We start from the raw sequence: 9,401 nt of genomic DNA, 5'->3' as shown, positions 1-9,401 counted from the left end.
CTATCTTTTACTAAAAAATGTGAACCTCAAGTGGGCGTGGAGGAGGAAAAAGTTAAGGGGACCACCAAAGTCAGTATGATAATCCTCTGGAAACCGATTAATGTCAGTAGAACATTTGTTGTACAAATCATCTTGTAAATGTTGAGATATATAATTTGATAAGTGACTCCACTTTCTCATGACCTACCTCTCCCTCCTCTCCCTTCCCTTCCGGATCCTCTCACCAGGCATGGGCAGTGTTTCGGCTAGGTTTGTTCTCGTATATACCTTCGGCTATTGCTGGGATGGTTTTTGCCACTGCGAAGGGCCTCTTTCACCATCCTGGAACTGTACAGGGCCTAACATACCGTGTTGGGGTCTAAAGATTCCTCGTTACCAGGGCCTATGGAACAGTTGTCATTACCTCGATCAACATCTTTTCCAACATTCATAGAGACCAACCTGGTGTGACTAGTCACTAGTGCCATCCTTATCTCTGTCATTAGGTAAAGAACTCTATCTTACACACTCCCCATTCAGATTCTCAGTCACTGCTCACCTGCTTCTACTGTATTAAAATGACACCACTAACACTTCCCAGATGACATGGGAGGGGCATCAATCCCTATCTATATTCATTAGTACACAGTACAGGAGATGTCTTTGGACTTCATTAATCTTAGCAAGTCCTTTGAGTATGGGGACTGAATTAGAATTCATAATTTCTTTTAATATAGAATAACACTTATACATTTCTGATAATAGTGGCAGCGAAAGAGATCAGGGAGGCCTACAAGGACCGTCTAAAGATCCCTCTGTCCACGTGACTGCTAGTAGTTGCCGGAAGGCTACACTCGGCAGCATTTGGGGGAACTGAACAGCCGTTACAGCTTCAGTGTTCTGGTCCACATTCCCACAGGGTCATTGCTCCCCAGGTGCCCAGCTTTGGTCTGATTCTACAGGTGGCCACTGGGATGCCATTCCTTTTGCGTACATTAGTAATGTACAACACGTAACAACATGTTTGTAATCACTTAACGATGTCTCTTATCTGGCTTTTAACAAGTGGCAGGTTAGTAGCTGGATTTACGTCTGGGCAGGATACGTGCCTGTTTAGGGACTGAGAATCTGAGTTGCACTTAGACATGGAGGGAGGTGGCTCTGTTGAATATGGTAAACATTTCGTTAAGTAGCTTTTGTAAAGGACCACGTGCTGTAGGGTTTAGTGGCATTAGCGGTGGAAGTTTCATATTGCAACCTAACTGAATACTGCTCACCTTACAAGCATTAGGAGAAAGTTACAGTGGCTGCAAAAAGTAAGCCAAAAATGCAAAATGCCTATCTGGAGCTAGTGTTGGTTTGTCCATATCTGGATCTTATTTTCAAGCGTGATTATACACATAATGATAAACCATACCTTGGATTATATTACAATTTCTGCCAAATAATCGCTGTACAATGTTACGACAGCTGCGACCTTTTATACTTCTTGAAACAGAATGTCAGATGTCCTTGCAATGAACACTGAGTTTAAATTAACAACTGAGGGTCCTAAATTTAAAAATATTATGGATGCAAGAAAAAAGGCTATCTGTTCCTAATCAGACGATTTATGGGAATGAAAAAATTAGGCATTTTCAGTTCCTGGCAATCTCAAAACATCCTGACTAGGCTTTCTGTTAGTTATCTCTAACTACTTTATGCTTAATAATCACATCTGACAAAAAGTCATATATAAGTATCTTTCATTTCACAATTTTTGTCTATGACAAAAGCCATAACACCCACATCATACCGTCCATAATTTCAGTTGCCAGACATTGTTCCCTCTCTTCTTGTGTGCACTCATACCTATGTTTCAATTTAAGATACAGACTAAAGAAAGTGAGATATGATTTTAAGTTGTTTGCACTATAACCCAGTTGGACTCGGTGTGGTACTTACTCTTAATGGACTGTGCTATTGGTGGTCAATTATATTGCCTTGTGTCATTAACGTTCTGCCCGCTATCTTCCTCATTGGTCCAAAATTGTTCTGGCTGCGACAAAGGTGTTAGAAAAATGGAACACCACGATGTTTTGTACTAGTATTAACATATAGATACTAAGCACATTATTATTTCAGGCAGGGCCAGCAAAGTGAAGCTCAGCTCTCAATTCAGCTACATGAGCTGATCACAGCTAATCGTAAACAACACACCAGCTGATGGCTGATTCCTCCTAAGCTTCCTATTGGAAAGAACTATACACAGTCAGCTTGACGGCTCAGCTGATCCCTCGAAACATCCAACTTGGCAAATGTCATTCAAGCGCCTTATTTTAAGTTGCCTATCTTTGCTGCTTTTCTCTGCTAGCAGGTTTGCAATCTGGGAGGCTCTGGGGGGGTCTTTAACTTTTGTCCATGGAAGGCAGGAGGTGTGCTCTCCTGCCTTAAGGTTTTCCACGTATACACGTGGAAGGGCAAGGAAGTCCCAGAACAGAGCCATACCGCTAAATGTAACATTCTGCTTTGAAATAAAAGATTCTTTGACAAAAGTGTCCTGACTGAAATGCTATTTTATTTCCAACTATTTTTATTTCTTTGGTGGAGATGTTGGACCCTCAAACAATTACAATATCGATCACCCTAAATGGGATGTTTACCTCAGGTCTAAAAATTTCTTCACATGCTTTTATGAGGGAAAAGCTCAATTGCTAAACACAATTCCATTTTGTCTTGTAGTTTTGCCTTCACTGTGTCACTGTCCGAGATGTTTTGCAAAGAAAACGGCGTACACAGTTCGTCCTAACCAGGAGATGGCTGCCATTGGCTGTGAACATCATCCCCTCCTTCTTCCACTGTTTCAACCACCAGTGCAGCACTGCAAAAACCATGGTGGAAAGACCTCAACAGGCTGCCAGCACAGGTGAATTTCATACTTTCAAAATAGGTTATTTGTTAACAGTTTCTTTGCTTTCAGAATTCAGACAGATGGCATGCGTTCTTGAAGCATTAATGTGACATTGTCACATACATATATTTTTATTGAGCTACCTTCTGAAACAAAATTACGTAATACACTAGATCTTTGTTGTGTTGCCAGTTTACAATAGCTTATTTTGTCTTCACAACTCGCTTTCTATGGTACAAAGATTTGGAAAAAACGTTCTCACTACCTTTACCTTTCTATGTGTCGTCCATGAGGTGTGAAAACCTTTGGGGTAAAAGTTCTGCATGAGAGCAAAATATTGCTTTAATATTCTTGGAGGTGATAGCAGTTCTGGCGTGTCCTGTGTGATTTATTTTCTATGGACACTCACAAAAGTCTGTGCTGAGCCATGTGTAGAGCACCAGCAGTAAGAGCAAAGCAACAACACATATTTTATCTGTTCATGTTGTGATTTATAAAATCTATAAAAATCTCCTCCATCAGGTATCAAGTTTGATCAGCGCCCTGGTCATTCTTCTTCGTCTCTCTTCTTCGCACTTTCTTCTACGCTCCCGAATGCGTCTTGCCTGTATCATTATTGTCAGCCTCGGGGGCACTGAGAAAAGTTCAAGGACGTCCCGGCTAAGTGGCGTACAAGCCGGAATGATGCCATTTGTGGCTTGTCACCATGTCAGCTACGCTGTTGATCAGTGTGGAGATGGGCCTCTGGTTGGAATAGTTTTTTCTATGATCTGCATCATCTTTAAGCACCCAAACCCTAAGGTTAGTAATGAACTTTACACTGGGTAATGGTTTTTGAAAGCTGATACAAAGACAAAATGAAGAAATGTGAAAGTATTGAAATTGATAGCAGATTTTGCAGACTTGAAGCAGATTTCAAATATTTAGTAATACTGGTGTATTAGATAGTACTACATAATACTAAGAAAACATAAAATACTGAAATGTACACAAAAAAAAAAAAAAAAAAAGATACAAACGCTACACAATTGGAGCCAGGAGCAACAATAAGAAAAACAACAGTAGATACTTATAACAAGAGGGAAATAATAGGAGGAATACAAGAAAACCTCTGCCAAGAACACATCAGAAGGATAAGAGTCAGAAAAAATATAACCGATTAAATAACAGAAGAGAAAATCCCACAAACCAATCCACCATTATTATGGGGCCGCTTCTGTTACTACGCCAACAAGGATCTGCGAGTCCTAAAATCCTTCTACAAGAGGCTGTAGGAGTTGAACCTTTCTTGGAAATGGAATATGAGGAGAAAGGCAGAGAAGGAAGGGCCAAAGACATGATCCTTGAAACAGGCGAAAGGCAAATGGTGTGGGTAAAAACAACGGAGGAGGTCCGGCCATTGGCTCATCCAAAGAGAACTGGATTTCCACACAATAGTTTTAGACTGTTCTGCCATCCCCTTCATAGACTCCACAGGCATGGCCACAATTAAAGGGCTGGTCAAGGAATATAAAGAGATCGGGGTGAGTGTAGTCTTCGCCAACTGTAACACCTCAGTCATTGATACCCTGCAGAAGGGACAATTCTTTGGAAAGAATGACAAAGACATGAGCAGCATGTTGTTTCATACAGTTCACGCTGCAGTTCTTCATGCAAACAGTACATTTGCCGCAGCAGAAAGCAGGTCAGAAAACTCTATGGTGTAGAGCAGCTAGAAGAAGAAGGGAATGAAGAAAACATTGTGGTGTGCTCCATTTCTCCTTCTCCTTTCCTTGGTAAACCTAAAAGTAAATGTACATACGTATGCTATCTTGCCCTCTATAATAGTACTGCATTAGATAGCTTTGAGGTTGCATTTGTCCAAGAAAACATAGGGGTTCCAACTAGGAAGAGTATCCTATCAAGTCATTTTTTGGATGCTTTAAATAACCACACAACATAAAACCTGATCTGCCCAACAAGCATTCTTAAAAGTAGTTTTCCAAAATTTTAAATGCAATTTCACTTCTGAAAAGAGGTTACTTCAAGAAGCTAAGTAGTAACTTTGACAAAAGAAGCCTATAAACACCCATATAGTCCATATTTCAGTTGCCACATTTGTTGCACCTTTTTTGTTGCACTTTCATATTTATGTTTTAAATTTAGATACAACTAAAGAAAAGGAGATTTGACTTTTTAAGTTGTACTATAAACCAGTTGGGCTATGGTATCTGTAATGGACTGTGCCATTTGTGGTCAATTCTGTTGCCTTCTGTCAACGTGTCTCCCGTTTTTTCCTCATTGGTCCCAAATAACTTTCTGGCTAGACAAAGGTGGTAGGAAAAATGGAACACACACATGGTTTTGTAGTTTGGAGAAAATCGGTAGCTCATTTTTAATCACTGAATCTGAATGCTGAGGCTCACAGACCAAGGTGTGTGTCTGAAGACTTTTCAGGGACTACCCATGATCCATAGCATCAAAGATATAAAGAATATGAAGAATGAGGTCTAATAAACGTGAACACAAAAACACTGTAAGATCATTTTAATCTGTACCAGCTTGCTTGTTTAGAGTTTAATGTTACAGTAGGCACAAATGGGATTTGTTGGGGTTATTCAAATGACACACTTGTGTGTGCAAAGTTATTAACTTTTTATATCACTTAAAGCCTTTAGCCAAAATCCATAATGGCTCTATTTTAGAAGTCCAGAGTTCAGACATGGAAATTCAGCCACTATCAGCGGTATTTCCTGAGGTGCCAACAATTACTACAAACCTCTAAATCAATTTATCAATCAGAATCAGAATCAGAATCAGAATGAGATTCATTGCCCGGTAGGTTTTTACACATACGAGGAATTTATCTTGGTGAATGGTGCTTAAAATATACAATCACACAAAATATATACAATCACCAAAAATCACACAAGAATAAAGTATTTAAAAATATAAATAAATAAATATAAATAATAAGAAAGAAAAGAAAAGATAAGGAGTACAAAATACAGGGTGCATTAATGTAATGCAATATATAAGGGTCGGTTATAAGAGTCAGTGACAGTGGGGGATCCGGGCCTTGTTAAAAATGTCCTGATGGACCGCAGCCTCCTGCCAGAGGGGAGTGGTTCAAAGAATCTTTACGTGACTAACGAGGACTGAGTGTTTTTTCAGACTCTCAGTCTCACACAGAGATCCTTGCCTTGAACCAGGTCTCATAACAACATAATTGTACTCTTGCCCTGTTCTTTGGTCACCCTGCAAGAACATTTATATGATCTGTTCTCGTAAAAAAAGTATTTAGACACGTCTGAAATCTTTTCTCAGGTGCTGGAATAAGGGTAGTTATCATGGTGCTTCTGAAATTAATATTTTTTCTGAGTAAACTGATGACAGCAGGTGTTGCCACATGTTTTGTCAAAGTGCTTCACTGCCACTGGTTTGTTAAATCAAATGTTTTATGACTTGCAAAATAAGAGCAGATTTTGCCTCCGTTAAATCAGTCTTTTATCCTCTTGGTGTGAAATTTTAATTAAAACAATAATTTCTTGAAAGTACCCCCACTGTAAAAAGGATATGTTTGTACATGTTCATGTCATAAAGCCAGGTGTTGATGAACTGGCATTGTAATAAGACCTAGACATTCTTGTTTGTGAATTTAGAAAATGATCATTTTGTATTTTCATACACTTCATTTGCCATGAAACTTTTTTCCGTGTACTCAAATTATGATAGGGATTACATCATACGTTTTAGGGGAAGTTAGACTTATCATTTTTGACAAAGTGTTGACATTCAACAGTCATATACAAACACTGCCTTAATATTCCATACTTAAATTAAACTGACAAGTTTTTAGTGAAGAGCTTGTGTCTGTGACTGAATTATTGCCATTAGTAACAGATGTTTATCATATCAAGGGAATATCTATGACAAATGTTACTAATTGCCAAAGGAAGAAATATTAAAGCTGCACTAATCAATATTTTTAAATTAGAAATGGATCATGTAATGTGAAAGAGGTCCTGCTTAGTGAGGAACCAACACAAAATGATCAACCTATTGTGCAGTTGCCCTCAGCTTTATGGAGGGTTTTAGCATCTTTCAGCTCATTGTTTTGGTTTTCTTTTCCTGCAATGTATTAGTTTCCAAATAATAAATAAAAACTAAAAATTACCTGCAGACCTAAAAAATATTGCCTACACCATTAATCTACATTTACATCTTCCCCAAAATAACGAGTAGTGTAGACAAGTTTTCAGGAACTTTTCAACACTGTGCTGCTGAGTCAGCCTCCACACAACTATCCATTAGTCTATGAGATAAGATATTCGTGGCTATTATTTACTAGCATAATTATAATACTTATAACACTGACAGTATGTCTTGTCATGGTCGAAGTCATGTTCATGTTATTATCCATAGCATAGTTACACATTCAGGGACATTTTATTGACTCTTAACATACTCAGAGTAAGCTGTTAATGTTTAAAATGATTGTATATCATTATCATTATCAACATAATTATCATATTCACAAAGTAACAGTCATCAGCAGTTTCATTCTGAATTACAGTGTTGCCTTCGCAGAAGGAATTAAAGAAAACTTGACGAAGAAAAACATCTTTTCCCTTGTTTTTTAAATAAATTTGAAGCAACTGAGGTGGTATTTGTGTACAATATATAAAGTTGAAGTAGACAGAGGAGGGTTTACATTGTATTTCTGCAACTGAGACCAATGCTGTGAGCATGTGATTTGACCAAGTCCCATTGTTTAACAACCATGTCAAATTATTAACTGAAGTGAATCACTTGAGACTGGGTGAAAAGAAAACCCTCCTCTCTGACATACTTGACAAAATTCACCTCTATTTTGTGGAGACACACGAGTGCTTAGTGGGATATGGAAAAAATAAAAGAGTGTTCATCCACATTTTCACTGAACAGGCAACTTTTGTAGCAATGCTCCCCTCTATTGTTCAGTAATGTGAACAACAGAAACAAGCATATGATGCTTCCTCACCAATGACAATGTGATTATAATGGATTAAGTAAAACCATTGTAATCAATTTTCCCTCCAGAAGTCAGACCTTCCTTCTGTCTCAATCTGCTCTGAACACAATTATCAGATGTCATCGGTTTCCAGCTGTTCAAAAAACATCAGCTACAAACTATATGAGTAATTCTTAACTATCCAACGATGACTCAGAAACATCTTATTCTCCAGCATTCTTTATTCATTCAAAATGTTTAAAAATATATTTTCACATAGGCACTGAAATAAATGTTATACATCTGGTAAATCAGTGCCAGTGTTTTATCATAGAAATGATATTCAAGAAAAACCCAACACAGGATAAAACAATCATGCGATCATTTAAAAAAAAAAGATCAAGCAGTTTATAATATATATTCCAAAATTAAAACATACACAGAAAAAGGCATTTCTTGAAGCACCTGTACAGTGCTCTCAACTAAAATTCATACCTTGTTCTGAACATTATTACATTAAAAAAGACAAAAAAAACCCATACTGGCTTTGTGGAGTGGAGATGATTTTTTTTCTGATTTATGTTCACTTCTTGACCAAAAACAGATTGTAACAGTAAGTGTGTAAACAGTAGAAATACTCAAAGATAATAAAGCAAATGAAGTCCAGACATGAATGATATTGTGTAAAAACACAAAATATAATACTCAACATGAAAATATGTATGTATGTATGTCTATTGTGATGTCCAGCAATGCAGATGTTTTCCTTTCTATTTGCCTGGGTTTTCAAACCACTTTCTAACAAAGTCACCCACATAGTCCTTAAAAAACTGTAAAATGTAAGTTTTCAATTCTGTGAGCTCCATACACTAAATTCGGTTTACCCCCATTGTGCTGTGTGGCATTAATTTCAGAGCACATAAAATCAAAACTAAGTGCATACCAGTAAAAGCAAGTAAAACATATTTTTCACAGCATTGTTGGTATGACATCATTGAAAGTGGGTCAATTTAGTACTCGTTTACTGGCCAGAATTGTATTCTGTTTATATTATATTTCATGTTTCTGTGCGTTTACATTTTATTCCTATAAGTGAAAGCTGTGATGGGCAAATGAACTAATAAACAAATAGGAGGAGACTGTTGTGGGGTGGAGATAATGAATAGATTTAGCCATAGTTGTTGTAATTACTCTGGCTTCTCACATCACTAGTCTTGTGATGACACATCCTGTTTACTAAAAAGTTTACACCCAGTACTTTAATAATGATAATTATAGTGAAGGGAATGATGGTTTAACATGTTGATGTTATATATACTGGCCACTGTAAAGAGTTAAAGTGTTTGTTTCTTTTTCAAAACCACCACCTTATTTGTTCCAAAGACAATACAGTACACGTTAAAAGAATCAATGCACTGTAGGGAATAAGGTTCACGCAAGATATTTTTACAGTTCTACAGCTTAGATATTGCAGATTGATCGTTGGTTGACCTTTAACTATTTGTTAAAAAGCTTCAAACTCTAGAGGAGTTGAGACATTGCTTCTCCCAGAGACAGACA

General features: G+C 37.5%; 1 pseudogene; it reads left to right on the top strand.

The window, feature by feature from the left end:
- Positions 1-5,740, top strand: part of LOC118332838 — a 7,145-nt pseudogene extending 1,405 nt beyond the window's left edge.
- Positions 5,741-9,401: the final 3,661 nt, after the last annotated feature.

The sequence above is a fragment of the Morone saxatilis genome, unplaced genomic scaffold, assembly GCF_004916995.1.
Source record: "Morone saxatilis isolate NCDOM2014 unplaced genomic scaffold, NCSU_SB_2.0 Contig21, whole genome shotgun sequence".
Lineage (NCBI taxonomy): Eukaryota > Metazoa > Chordata > Actinopteri > Moronidae > Morone > Morone saxatilis.
Note: the sequence above shows the minus strand (reverse complement) of the source record. Positions and strands in the feature narration are given on the sequence as shown.